This window comes from Marmota monax, unplaced genomic scaffold (assembly GCF_021218885.2).
Source record: "Marmota monax isolate L192 unplaced genomic scaffold, Marmota_monax_Labrador192_F-V1.1 WCK01_AAM20220418_F8-fsc00033, whole genome shotgun sequence".
In the NCBI taxonomy this organism is placed as follows: domain Eukaryota; kingdom Metazoa; phylum Chordata; class Mammalia; order Rodentia; family Sciuridae; genus Marmota; species Marmota monax.
In genome coordinates, this window is record NW_026694282.1 from 14,565,395 (window position 1) to 14,579,549 (window position 14,155).

The 14,155-nt window shown below is 37.8% G+C and overlaps 1 protein-coding gene and 1 pseudogene across 2 annotated transcripts in view; both read right to left on the reverse strand.

Moving 5' to 3' along the window:
- Window positions 1-11,372, reverse strand: part of LOC124108823 (mitochondrial intermembrane space import and assembly protein 40-like) — a 59,951-nt pseudogene extending 48,579 nt beyond the window's left edge.
- Lingo2 (leucine rich repeat and Ig domain containing 2) overlaps window positions 1-12,521 on the reverse strand; it is a 1,180,912-nt gene extending 1,168,391 nt beyond the window's left edge. Inside the window, exon 1 of one of the 2 annotated variants that reach the window (XM_058586401.1) lies at window positions 11,833-12,521. The gene's annotated coding sequence lies outside the window, so the exon portion shown is untranslated. Of the gene's footprint in view, window positions 1-10,976; window positions 11,164-11,832 lie in introns of those variants that run through there. The other variant, XM_058586402.1, reaches the window with a different exon arrangement.
- Between the last annotated feature and the right edge of the window lie 1,634 nt (window positions 12,522-14,155).

The window sequence follows — 14,155 nt, forward strand, 5'->3', positions numbered from 1 at the left end:
AAACCAGTTTGCTTAAATAAAAGTCTCACATGTGAAAAATCTGTGCTGGATGAACCGTACCTTTCAGTAAATGGCAAATTTAAAAAGAAAACAATTGGGGATGGTGAGTGGGGAGGGGACTGTAAAGTGAATCCAAATAAAAAATAAAACTTTCAGGATACCTCAGAAAATCAGAGGGAAAAAAAAAACATACATAACCAAGAGAATCTCAGAAGAATTAAGATAAAATGTTATTAATGGAATAAGAAAAAAGTTTAGACATTTTTCAGATCAACCATTCTGCCCTGGAGTTTTTCCCAGATATATGAAACAAAAATTATAGATGAAAAGGCTGTGAGAATTTAAAGTCAAAAACACCTAGGAAAATGCTCCATCACAGCAAAATGAATGACAGAAAATCTGATTAGATCCTGTAACATTGGCCAAAGAGAAATACTGAGCAGAGACAAAAAACATAATTTATTTCCAACAAACTAGATTTAAGTGTAGAGCTATAACCCCTTATGCCATCAGAACACATTAACAGTGGATGTCCCAGAAGCAAAATTCCATTAAATCATCTATTTGATCTTTGAATTTTTTTCTGTCTGTGATACAGAAAGCATCAGAGAAGAAAACAGGATTCAAATGCTGAAGAGGGTAAATGTTTAAGATAAGAAAAGAGTAAAATACTGATTATTTTACTTAAGTTGGTTATTTTTTTTTCAAGAGAGCATAAAAACTGTTATTTATACAGGATCAAAGAGTTGCTTATAGTGTTTAAACCAGGTATGAACAACTACATGAAAGTTATCAACCAGATATGTATATAACGAGGTCCTCAAACTACAATAGTCTGATTTATATTGTTATCCTTATTTCATAGCCTACAAATAAAATCCATATTATAACAAAAAATGGGGAAATTTTTGTTATAAAAAGGCAGTGAAATTCAATAGAAGAAACAGTCTTACTGCTTACATTTTGCTTTTCTATGCAAATGTTCCATTTAAATTTTAAAAGTGATGTACTTAATTGAATTGAAGATAATTTTGTTAGTGATTTTTACTTATATGTTTAATATGGAAATGACTTAGTTTGTGAAGACACTGAGTATACATGTTTGTTTTATCCTATCCCATCCTATCTTATCCTATCCTACCCTAAACTCTATGCAAGGTAAGCAGGGCAAAAGAGCAACTTTACCCCTAGTTTACCTATTAAGAAATTAACAATTCAAAATATTAAGATTGCTAGGGTTCAGTACTAGCAGATAATGGCAGAGTCAAGATTTAAAACCAAATCTTTAAACTTCAAAAAATCATTACATGCCATCTCCTTTACTAGTTGGAAATAACATCACTATGTCCTTTGATGCAATTTAAAACTAAGTGTTTTAAAACTCACATTTTAAATTATTTGGAAAATATTAGAACTATGTCTAAAATTATTTCTAAAAAGATGATAAAATATTTTTTACCCTCTAGAATCGCATGGTTTATAAGGATATGTTCAGGCCAATAAATAAATTAATGATATATAATAACATATATTAACTAACACATATGCAAATAGAAGTTTGTTTAAAAAAGAGTTTTGTGCAGAGTTTATGAAATGGTTTATTGAGAATATGATATTAGGCTTGTTTTTAAAGAATGAACAAAAGTCAGCCCACATAATTTGGAAAAGGCTACTTCAGTTGGAGGAATCCCAATGTGCAAAACCATGGAGATAGATATACTGAAAATTGGAGTGCTTTAATTAATAGATACTAGATTGTTGTACTTTGAGTATTCTTCCATATATATATATATATATATATATATATATATATATATATATATATATATTTACTATGGATCACTAATTAAATTCATTAGCAATTTATTCTTGTAAAGCCAATAGTACACTTGATACATCCATATTCTTTCTTACCAGAGAAAACAGAAGGTGATTTTCTGCCCTAGAAAGGCAAACACCTTCCATGGTTTTTCACCATTACTATTGACAAAATATATGATTAACATCCATACTCTAAATCTATGATTCAAAACCATTAATTTCTATTGAATCAAACTTCACAACTTTCCTTGGGCTCTGTTTCACTTTACAATAATAATTGAACCTTTTTCCAACCTACTAGTAATGCTTATTTCCTAATTTTTTCAGTGAGCTGGATTAACTTTGGAATATGAATATGAATCACTCTTATAATCTACAGTAGGAGTTCCTAAAGGTGGATGAACAGGTCCAAAAGCTATAAGCCCAATAGGACAGTTATCTAATCTACCTCTTTTATTCAGACCTAAATACTTTTCTAGACTGCATAAGAAACTATAAACATACAGAATTTATTTTATTTCATATGTGTTTCATGAAGTGAATTATAATTTTATTATGGTTATTACAGTTTCTCTGACAAAAGACAAACTATATTTTATTGAAAATTCATATAGCATCTTGTAAGAAGATTCTCTAATACAGAACCAACCATATATGCAAATATTTTCTGAATTTGAGCCTCTATAAAAATAAGATCACTAACTAATAAATATGGTCTAGAATAAAATTCTTGAGAAAGAAATGGCCATGGAAATCAAATTTAGATAGAATGATTTTTATAGAAAAAATGAAAAATAACAATACCACATAGAGAATAACAAAATAATCTGCGATAGGTTTCATTGTCCAAGTATATATTAGACAATTACTTGGAGGGGACGTTTTATAAGGATGTATCCAAGGTACAGGAAAAGGGACTAGATGGCTAAGGCCACTCATGGAAATGATCCAAGGGAGATACCCCATGATTTACATGAATGTTGTGATCCATGTCTTACACAAGACACCTCTTTTGCGTTGCTACCCCAACTTTAACACAAAACCAAATTCTTCCCCAGCATTAACCACACTTAAACTTGTATAACTTTGCTCAAGATTTTGAAATCGCAGGAGCAATGGCCCTACACTGAGTACAACATTGTACGTGAAAAATTCCATTTGACATCTATCTTCTGTATTTTTCCCCTAGTTTATCACCTTTACTTCATCATACAATGTCATTCTGGTGCCTGGCCACTGAATCTTCTTGCTTTATACCCACAAAGTGCATAGTGTCACTGTTCTTCTCTCATTTCTTTTATATTACTTCTTTCTTTATCAAAACCTTAGGTGTAAGGGAGTCCCAGGAAGCTCTTTTTTTCTTTTTAAATTACGGATTTTTGCAGCATTAAATATTTTGATGATGAGTATATCCTATTACTGTGATAAAAAAAAAGAAAAAAATCTAATAAGATTACATTTAAAGAAAAGGTCTTTAGTCAGATGAAACAAATGAATAGTAGGTACTAGAGGAAAGTTGATGATAATAATGAGAATTATTCTAAGTGAAAAAAGATTTTTATAATAACCAGGGGAAGTTAGTCTATTAGGGAAGTATAGTATATAGGCCTTGAGTTTCTAAGATATGAGGGAAAATAAGGTGAGGTAGGAAAAAAAATGATTTGTATTCCTCTATTATAAAAATAGTTCTATACTGAGTGTTCCCCAAGTATCAGATGCCTCTAAGAGAAACTCTCTTGACCATCATGGATGAATCATTGGATTTTGTTTCTTCATACATAAAACAAAATTTCTAGTTATGTATTTGGTTTCTCTGCATTGTATATAAGTTCTTTCCAACATAGCCAGTAAGTCTTTCAAAGGCATGATTTTAACTGTTCCTTTCCCAGAAACAACATCCAAATCATATCCAAGGCCTACCCTAGAGCTTATTAACACAAAGGAGTCACATACTACCTGTTGAATTGATCTACTATTCCACCACAGATGAAGTATTGTTCTACAGCCACATTTTTCTACTTCACTGAATATCTTGGAGATTTACTCTTGGTGATATTTAAAGAAATACAGCATTCCATTTATCTTCTTAACAAACCTGCATCACAATATCCAATGTGAAAGTATTCTAAAGCTTATTTATTTCTTCTTGGAGTATGTGGATTGTTTTTCTGATTCTTTGAAATTTGTGGGTTTAGAAGGTTTTTGCCCTTTCCTTTCCAATCTGTCTGCCTTTTGAGTCGTTTACTTGCCTCACTTTCTTGGCTAGACCTTCCATTGTAAACACTCAGAAGAAGTAATAAAAGCAAACATTCCTGCCTGGCTTCCAAGCTTAGAGGAAAGACATTAGGTCTTCCACCAGCAGGTATTATATTTGATCAAGGTGTTCTGCAGCTGTTCTATACCTTAAACTTGAAGATGTTCCCTTCTCTTCTCAGTTTGCTATGGAAATTTTATCAAGAATGTTGAATTTTTCTCATCCATTTTTCTGCATCTGTTAATGTGATGATATTTTTGATTGATTTTCTAATGCTAAACTAACACTACATTTCTGGGAGGAACCCAATGTGGTCATGATGCATATTATTTATTTTCTGTTGATATTTGTATTTGTTAAAAGTTTACTAGAATGTTTAGGTCTACATAAATGAGAACTACTGGTCTCTCTTTTTCTCTTCTTCAAATGCATTTTTTGTGTTACTAACATTAGAGCAATGCTGATCTTTAAGGATGAGTTGTGCAATGTTCTTTCCTCTCTAATTTCCTGGAAGAGTTTATTGAGAATTTGTATTATTTCTTCCTGAAATGTTTGAAAGACTTTATTACTGAGATCTTCTGTGCCTGGGGTTTACCTTGTGAGAAGATTTGGGTGCTTTGTTTTGTTTCGGATTTGGAAATTTTTAACAGCTGATTTGCTATACCACCTATTTGCCATAAAATTTAATAATTTTACATGAACAAGTAAACAATTTTTAATAAATTTACAGGTTTGTGAAAACATCACCACAGTCCAATTTTATAATTTTTCCCTCACCCAAAAGAGTCTTCATGTCCATTCAGTCACTTCCTTTCCCACTCCCAGTAAGAGGATAGTGTCACTCTCCACTCAAATTCCACAATTTTTTTTCTGTATATTAAATATAAGTAGAAGCATGGAATATATAGTCTTTTGCTTATGACTGCATTCATGAAGCATGTTTTAAAGGTTTATCCAGGTCATAGAATGTGTCATGATTTCATTCCTTTTTATTGCTGAGTATTATTCTACAATATGAATATTCATTATTTTGTTTATCCATTCACTGGGTGATTTGGTGTGGAAAGTTTTTAAAAACAAATAAAATTTCTTGAAAAGATAACTATTTCAAGTTATCTATTTCTTCTTATGTATAAATAATATATCTTTGAAGCTTCATGAGATCATTTCTTTAAGTTCCTAAAAGAGAAACTTAAAGTCAATTATTATAAACATTTATAATTTAACAGATATTTAAACAATATTTAAATTGCACTTTAGATAAGTTTAACAAGTTTAGTACAACACCAGTTTATACACACACACACACACACACACATGCATGCATATATATTTCCCAACTCCATGACCAACACTGGGACTGTATCAATGTTCCCAAATCATCAGCAAATACTCTCTGGCTACTGTGTTAATTTGCATGACTGTGATTCTTGATGAAGTTGTGTATTTCTTGTTCATATATTCACTCTCATCTCAATGTCCCCTTTTATGAATCTTCTCCAGGCCATTCTCACTTTATCCTAATGTGAATAGCCTGATAATGCTGATCTTACATTGTCACTGTATAGTGTTGCAAGTAACAGATACTTAACAACCATTTCCTCAATGAGGTGGTAGTCTATTTTGTTTTTGCTAGCTTATCAACTTTTGCCTTCTTGGCTGAAAAAGATCACAAGATATTTAAGAATAAAGACCAATTTACATGCAGCATTATATTCTGAATATTAAATATAATCAGTTTAACATAAATCAATGTTTACATACTAATTGAGGTAAATTTAATCCATTGAGATCACAGGTAGGCTTTTAGAATTACCTGCAAATGAAATATCAAAAAGAGAAACCATTCACAACTCCTAATCATATAATTTATAAAATAAAATATAAAGGTTGTGAGCATATACACGGTATTTATGATACATGATATTTTCATACATACACACACACACACACACACACACACACACACTAAAGTCCAGCAAAAATTATTAAGAAGATAAAGTCACCTTCCTTTTGTAAAATGAATCCCACCATTTCAAAATCAACATTTATCACAGGGCACTGCTGTTGGCTCCTCTGGTATACTGGGAGCAATATAGTTTTTATGCTAATTATTTCCCTTCATGCTGGCTACAAGATAGATATCTTGCAGCTAACCATAGTTACATTATAATAGAAAGAGATTGTATGAAGACACAAAATCCTCTTATGCAGTCCAATTTAGAATCCATTTGAAAAACTCTATAGTGCTACATCTAGAAACTAAAATGTTCTGGGAATCTTATATTTTTGCATATATTTGTTAAGCTGAAATTTGCTTATGATTTTTATAAAGATTTTTATAATGATTCCGTCTTTATAGATAACTAATATTATGTCTTACTCTATCTGCCATGACAGTAAAATGTAATTTGATTTTTAGGCTAGGTTTCCAGGTTTGCATTAGTTTTATACATTCTATGGAGAAAAATATATTTACAATGACAACAATCTATAGGGAAGGAAATGGTACTTGACTTATCACTGCAACTAGTAAAGACAAACTGTTGTCAAAATTAACTACTGAATACCTTAGAAAAACAACAAAATTTTCTCTACTTTGAAATCCTAGCATTCTTCCTATTTTATCAAAAGAACACATAATTATTTCAATGGGTCTTTAAAATTTTAATTCAAATCCTTAAATCACTTAGCATCTACCAATTACTTTCTTTCTAATTCATATTATAAAAATAACTTATAGTTAATATCATTGGCATTAAAACCACTAAAGTTAAATAGGACAAAGGGACAGACTATTAGTGGTCTTGTAAAAACTAAAATTGTGTATGAGGTTTGGGTTCAACTTCATAGATTAAACCACCAAATCAACATTGCCCAAGTTCAATATCTTTAATGCTTGAAGAAACTGAGTAGTATACCTGATTTAATAAAATATATTGGCTATAATATACATAAAAAGAAAAATGTACAATTCCTAAAAAGTAAAAACAGGGATTTCATTGTAATTTTATTATTAAAAAATACTTAACTTTGCTTTTCTCCTACCTATTCTTTGTCATCATAACTGCTCTAGAACAGATTGAATGGATAGAGGACTTCCACGTCTCACACAATAAGCATTACAAGATTTCCATATGTCCCAAAGTTTGTGCCTCATTAACACAATAACTTTGAGGAAATCATCTCCCATACATATAGATTAACTTAAAATTGATTTTCATAACACCTGTTATAACAGCTCATACCCTGGGGAGGTCCTCTCATATGAATTTGGCATATCCAAATCTATCCTTAATTTTAGAAGTTTTATCAATATTTTTTACATATATTTCATTTATTTTTCTATCAAATGTTACAATGCCTAACATTTACATTCACCTGACAGCCTTGTTTTCTTTCCCTAAAACCTAAAACTAGGTATGATCAAATGTGGAATTCAAAAATAGAATTGGTAGATAGATATAAGATGTTCCCTTGTACAGAAATCAGCACTGAGTCTTATAAAAACGAGAGCTTTTGCAAAAATCACACTGCTAGTCATAGAAGACTTAAACAGAATTCAAGTTTTCTAATGTCAAAACCAATGCTTTTACTATTTATTCATGCTGCCTCCTGGGGCACTGGGTTACTCTCTCTTGGGAGATTTTTGAAACCAGGATTTTCTCTCTGGGGTATTTAAGAACCATTTAGCAATTGTAGCCATTGAGTGACACCTCAAAGAAGGAAATTGGGGGAGGGAGAAAAACAAGGAAAGAGGGACAAAAGGAGGACGAAGGGATATACTAAAGTCTTGGATGGAGTTAAGGTTTCCTAAAATGGGTTACTAATTTCTGAACAGGTATATACTGACTTGTGTGACACAAATATTGGCTTAATATGAACATTTCACATTTGATTATACCAGACAATTTGCCCATAGAGTATGAATTATATGGAAATAAGTCACTCCAAGTACAAATGCACCATGTACCTAAGCAGTTCATCTATCTCCAATGACTAAGTATGCAACCTTCTACACTTCCCAGAAACAAAAGCCAGTGGAGTTTCAGTCAGACAAGAGGCATTCACACTGAAAGAGATAATAATCAGTTAATGACTGAGTCTCCCTAAAGAATCAAAAGCACATTCTAGGGGGATTTCCTTTGCATATGAGATTCAAAAATAAATGCCAAAATTTAACATTTTAAAAACCACCTCCCACTTAAATATATTGAAATAATTGTTCAGTAACCATAAATTAGCATAGATTTAGTTCTGAAAGAAAAAATTAAAAAGAAGAAAGGAGATTTTTAAAAGCAAAACAAAAAAAATGGTGGCTCATAGAAGAAATTGTAGAAGTAAATGCAGTTAGATAGGTTAAGCTGATACCTAGGATTTAACTTCTCTCTCTTATTCTCTTTTTATTTCCTTAGCAAATATCTTTTAAAGCTCAATTAATTTCCTTTCAATAAATATACTATTTTATGCTTTAATAGTTTTTAAAGTTCTTAACACCAAAGTAGACCCTAACCCATAAAAGGATGTGACTTGGTGACATATTACCCCATCAAAATGATAAACGGGGTACCCAGAGGTTTGTTGAGGGCTACAAGAGAGAGAAATGTTCATGTAGAATCAGAAACTGATTTTTTTTCAATCTAACATGCTGCCTTATGGATAAAAAGCAACCAAATTGAGAATCAGTAACTGACAGGCCTGTTTGCATATAGTGACCTCCTCTCCTTGTTCTACAGGAAAACATTTCCACCTAGAGTCCTTTCACAGAATATCTAGAGACCAAACGAAATCAACCATAATGACTACCAGAGTCAGATAATAATAAGTTTTTAATTGAAGCATCAAGCCAATTAATTTGTGACAACTTCCTATCACTTCTTATTCTTGACATGAAGTTTCAGAGGACATGGTTTTCAGGCTCATGGCATGGCATCTCTGAAAGAGTTCAATGTTTGCACTCTTTAAAAATCACATTTATTAAAGAAAAAAAAATCTTTAGAGATGGAGCCCTAAAACTGAATTTGAGATTACAAACCAGCCTCTCTACTTTGATTTAATTGTCTAGAAACACAATGTCCCTTAAGCAACACATAACAGATTCTTAATACCAGCAGATCTTCCTTTGGTTTCAGAGGTTTCAGAAAGACAACGGAACCCTTAATATGTTTTTTCTTTGACTAATTGCATTCACCAAATGAGTGATTTTTGTCTATATATGCAGATTTTTTTCTATAAATGATTCACTGTCATTTCTCACGACACAAAATTTTCAAAAAAATACAGCTTAAGAACAAACGATCCTTTGAGGGACTTCCGTAACATTTATTCTTGCTCCCAGACATAGCTCTATCCAATGTAATACATGTCTGACAAAGTTTATGTAAATCTTCTCTGAGATGATGCCATGTGTTATTCTGGAATAAAAAACATCAATAAATTGTCCTGCTTCCATTTTCACTAAATTACAATTGCTATATAAAAATATTAACTTATATATTAACCTTAATTAGGAAGGTAAGTAACCAATGCCCTCTATATAAATGATAACCAAACCACTTCATCCATCATCACTGGTTAATCACTTCTCTGAAATTGTTAAGGTGAAATACCTGACAGAATCTCACAACACATTTCACTGGTTTTCAACAGGAAGCACTTCATATATATATATATATATTTTTTTTTCTTCCTCACACTCCAAATGTATTGGAAGTAATGCACACTAGTAGAAGGTGATGATAATACACTGAAAAAAATCTCCTTTTAAAATGTTAGCCACTGCTTCCTATTTCTTAAATATATATATATATATATATATATATATATATATATATATATTGTTTATTCTTTCAGCATGTGGCCCAATATTTCACTACTGCTGGATCTTTGCTTTTCAGCATTCCTAGAATATTCCATGACCCATCGTATTCTTGGTCTTCCTTTTGTATTAAGTCGTCTTTGTTAATAGCCACCTTTAAAGGACCCTAAAATTGCACGCAGAGGGTAAAATGACCACATATGATATATACAAACACGACACAGTACACTGAAAAGCACTCATTATGCCTGTCTGATAGGCAGCGCATAATTAACACCAAGCACGCACAATACCCACTTTTTTGTTTTGCTTAGACATAATGATCAAACATATTCAGTGCCCTCAGTGCCCAAGGCAGTACCTAGCAGAGATGATATTTGTTAGTAGCTTGAGTAAAGTGGATTATGTCAGAAACAGTGTGAAATGTGAAATGAATCTGACTTCATCAAATAATCTGAACTCAAGGCCAATTGGCAGCACCGCCCCGCTCCCAAACACATAAGATTAACTTCACCCCCCTTTCTCCCTTCATGTTCTGGCCATGACTTCCTTCTCATTCTTTGCTCTCCCTCTCTCCAAATCTTTCAGCAGCTTTGCTCTGCTCTTAGAGCCAATCCATTGGGAAAGGGAATCAGTAAGATGCTGAATGGGGCGACTTCACCATCAGGTAAAGAGGAAAGGGGAGGAAAAGAAGAGGGTGTGGTACTCTTTTTCTCCACCACACCCCATCCCCTGAGTCTTGCACTCCAGAACACTGCAGCTCAGAGAGACACAGAGGGTCCACTGGCTCACCTGGGAGCAACCCAAACCAGACCAGCCACCAGGCGCTCTCCCAGGAGGGGAGTGGGGGGGGGGGACTTCCCTTAAAGCAAGCAAGCAAAAATTCAGGGGTGAGTGAAATAGGGATTGGTGCGAATACACAGTCCCCAGAGCACCACGGAGAGATTGAAAGGCACCTTTAGATACAGACCCTACAGATTCGCTCACACTCTCAACTCGCTCCCAACTGAGTATTTGGCTGAGAATTTACCGAGAATGGGACACAGGGAGGACAGGAGAGAGTAAGTAGAAAGAGGGCATTACCTCCAGAGACTGCCCTCAGGGCGCGGACTAGGATCGCTTCCCCAAAGTGGCTCCAGTTCAGGGCACACACAGCTTTCCAGAGCTCAGCCGGGATTCGGACCCGCGTACCCGCGGCGCCCGCGCATACAGGACGCGCGCCGGGACTCCCGCACACGTCTCTGGACCCAGCCAGGCTCGCCTCCCCCTGCCGCGCCGGCTCCGCCACCCCGCGGGCACGCTCGCTCCCCGTGCTCGCCCCTCCGCCTCCTGGTGCCCCCACACCCACCGGTTCCTCGGCGCCCGCTGGGAACCTCTAGCGGAGGCGAAGGGAACCGCATCCGACCCGCGGCGCCCGGGCTCCGACGCCGGCTGCGGAAAGCCTGCCAGGAGGCGGCGTGGGCTTTGCATGTCCCCCATTCCGCGGGCCGGATGCCGCCGCCCCCACCTGCCCACCTGCGCCAGGCTCACCTGCCACCGCGTTCTAGCTGCTTTCGCCGGTGCCCATTGCTCTCTATGGCAACGAGCGGGTGGGTCTGCGGTGCTAATGGGGAAAAAAAATCTTGCCAGGGGGGTAAAAAAAAAAAAAAAATCCACGCTGTAAATCAGCCTGGACAGACGACCCAGCCCGATGCGTATTTCCAAAAGGTTTCAAAAGTGTAAGGAAAGGACGCTGCCTTTGGCTTCCTACCTCTCAACTGGACACCAGCAGCACCAGCTACTCCTCGACTTGCCCACCGGAGCCATTCGCTCCGGTTGTGCAACTGCGTGGCGACACCCGAGGAAATCATTGTAACTTGGCCTAAACACCCACCCTACCCCAACATCTATTTTAAGTTATTATTCCCTCTGGAGATTCAAGCAGCGGTTTTGCTCTTACCTAGAGGTGCTGTTAATTCTTCAGATCCCTAAAATCCAAAGCCAAGAATACAAGCACAGAAGTCCAGGGGCTTTTCCTTGACTTCCCAGATCCAGCTCTGCTGGCTTTTCCTTTCAAGGGAAACAGGAGGGGACGGCGGTTAAAAGCCCTCACAGTGGAGGCGCCTCCACACCTTCAAGCTTGTGGAAACAGAGACCAGGGCAACCTTCAAGCACCCAGAAGTCTCCCAGTCAGTCCCTGTTCAGGCAACTTGGCTGCCTATTCAGTTTTCTTCTGTAACCCCACAAAAACGTCAGTCACTTCTCTGGCGTTAGACAGGAAAGGATCAGATATTCCCAGTTGCGGCCGCTCCTCTCTTTCTCTGGAAACACCTCTTCCCCTCTTCTCCCCTTAATTAGGAAAATCTAATCTCTGCTTGGATTGGGTGGGGCCAAGGCGTAAAGGTGCTGTAAGAGTCTCTCCAAGGTACTTCAGTACCGCGTTCGCTTAGATAACCCCGGCTCTGAGGTGTCTAAGCCGAGGAAACTTTGAGTAGATGCAGCCCTAACCCAGCGCGGCTGGGCGGGTTTTGGGCACAGGTGAGAAGGCTGCGAGAAGGTTGGCTTCAAGGAAGAGGGACCTCAAGCGGGCGGCGGGCGGCCGGCTGCTGGGTTCCACCGGCCCCACTCGGCGCACGAAGTGCGCGCACACACACGCGCACACAGCCGCCCCCCCACACACCGGCCCCACGCGCGCGCGCGCTCGCGCCGCTACACACGCACGTCCGGCTTGGTGCCGGCAGCCCCCAGGCTACTGGCCACAGGGAAAGGCGAGTTCTGGCAAGAGGTTCCTAGGATCTAGATAATAGGAAGACTCGATCACGCCTCACTATTTAGTGAATTGCTAGCAGTTACTGCCTTCGTGTTCTCAAGTCAGTTCGGCTACCTGGCTGCTCGCTGCCCTGTCTCCCTCTTTGACTCGTTGGCTCTTTCCTTGAGGCCAGCTACTCTCCCAAACCCCTGAGTAAAATCGCCCGGCGAAGATTAACCTAGTTCCCATTTCCACCCTCCAGGGCCACCTCCGCCCCTTCTGCGGAATGGAAGTAGCTGCAGCAGTTCACTTGGGAGCTGAGGGGCTCCCCGAGATCCTTCGACTAGAGGAGCCTACACCTAGTTTCCCCGGACGCAATCCCTTCTTAAAACGCCTTTCTTGCCCTCACTTAACGTTTTCCCCAAGGAGTTCCTAAAGCTGCTAATGTATTTTTTAAAGGAACTGCCCTGGAACTTGGGATGACTATCTTTGAGAAGAGGGCTAATTTAGTGTCTACGCTTATATTGTAAACTGGACGGTAGCAGGTGAACAGCTCAGCTGGAGAAAGGGGAGGGATTAGGAGTCTGGAGACCCAACCCCTTTAGCAGCCATTTCCAAGGTTTTGCTCTAGAAGTAGCTGTGGGAACCTCTAGCTAGCTTCTGTCCCAATTTTGTATTCTTCCCTGGACGGTAGGGGATGGATCGCTGGGTTCTGCACAGTGGGAAACCCCAAGCCAGAGGCTCCAGGATCATCCACAGCTCTATGAAAAGTATCCTCCCAGTGGGAGTTTATCTTACCCAGACTGAACTGCAGGAATGAATTGCTCTTGGAAAGTAAACTTTTGGCCATTGGTTTGTTTTTGTTGTTGCTTGTTTATCAGGCATCGTCTTTTTCTTCTGCGCTGACTCTACACCAGAAGAGGTTACTTTGTCTTTCCAAGTACTGGACAGACTGTGGAGGTCTGCGGGCTTTTCCACTCAGTGGCTGCTAGAATCTCTAAGGCATGGGACCTGCCGGCAGAAAAAGCAAAGTGATGCAGCGTGGAGGTGGCGCCAGGTTCCTTCGCAACGGGGCGCCTCTCCTCTACAGTCTCCATCCGTGTGGCTCCTCCTCAGAAAGAGGGTCTCCTGATTGGTCTTCTTCAAGTTGGCAGCCGGTTAACTGTCCGCAAGAGAGAACAGTCTGCGAATACAGAACATGGTGTTGGGGAGTGCTAAAGTGGAATGAGATGAGGATTTAGTATAAACGATTAAACTTGTGTTGGTAGGAGCTCTGAAAGCGCTTCTAGCAGCTCAGAAATCAATTCAGAGCATTACAAGGTGAGCGTTGCTGCGCCTAGGAGCTGTAGATCAGTAGGTAAAGGCTCAGATTTGAATTTCAGGAGTGGACCTGTTTTAGATTCTGCGTGAGTCAACTCTGGCAGAAGCACTGCCCAAGAGGGACTGTTGGTGTTAGGGGTGATGCATCCATGAAGACTGCTCCTTGGAGGTAGAGAACAGCTGACAACTCTCTCCCACTGTCTTATTCTGCCAT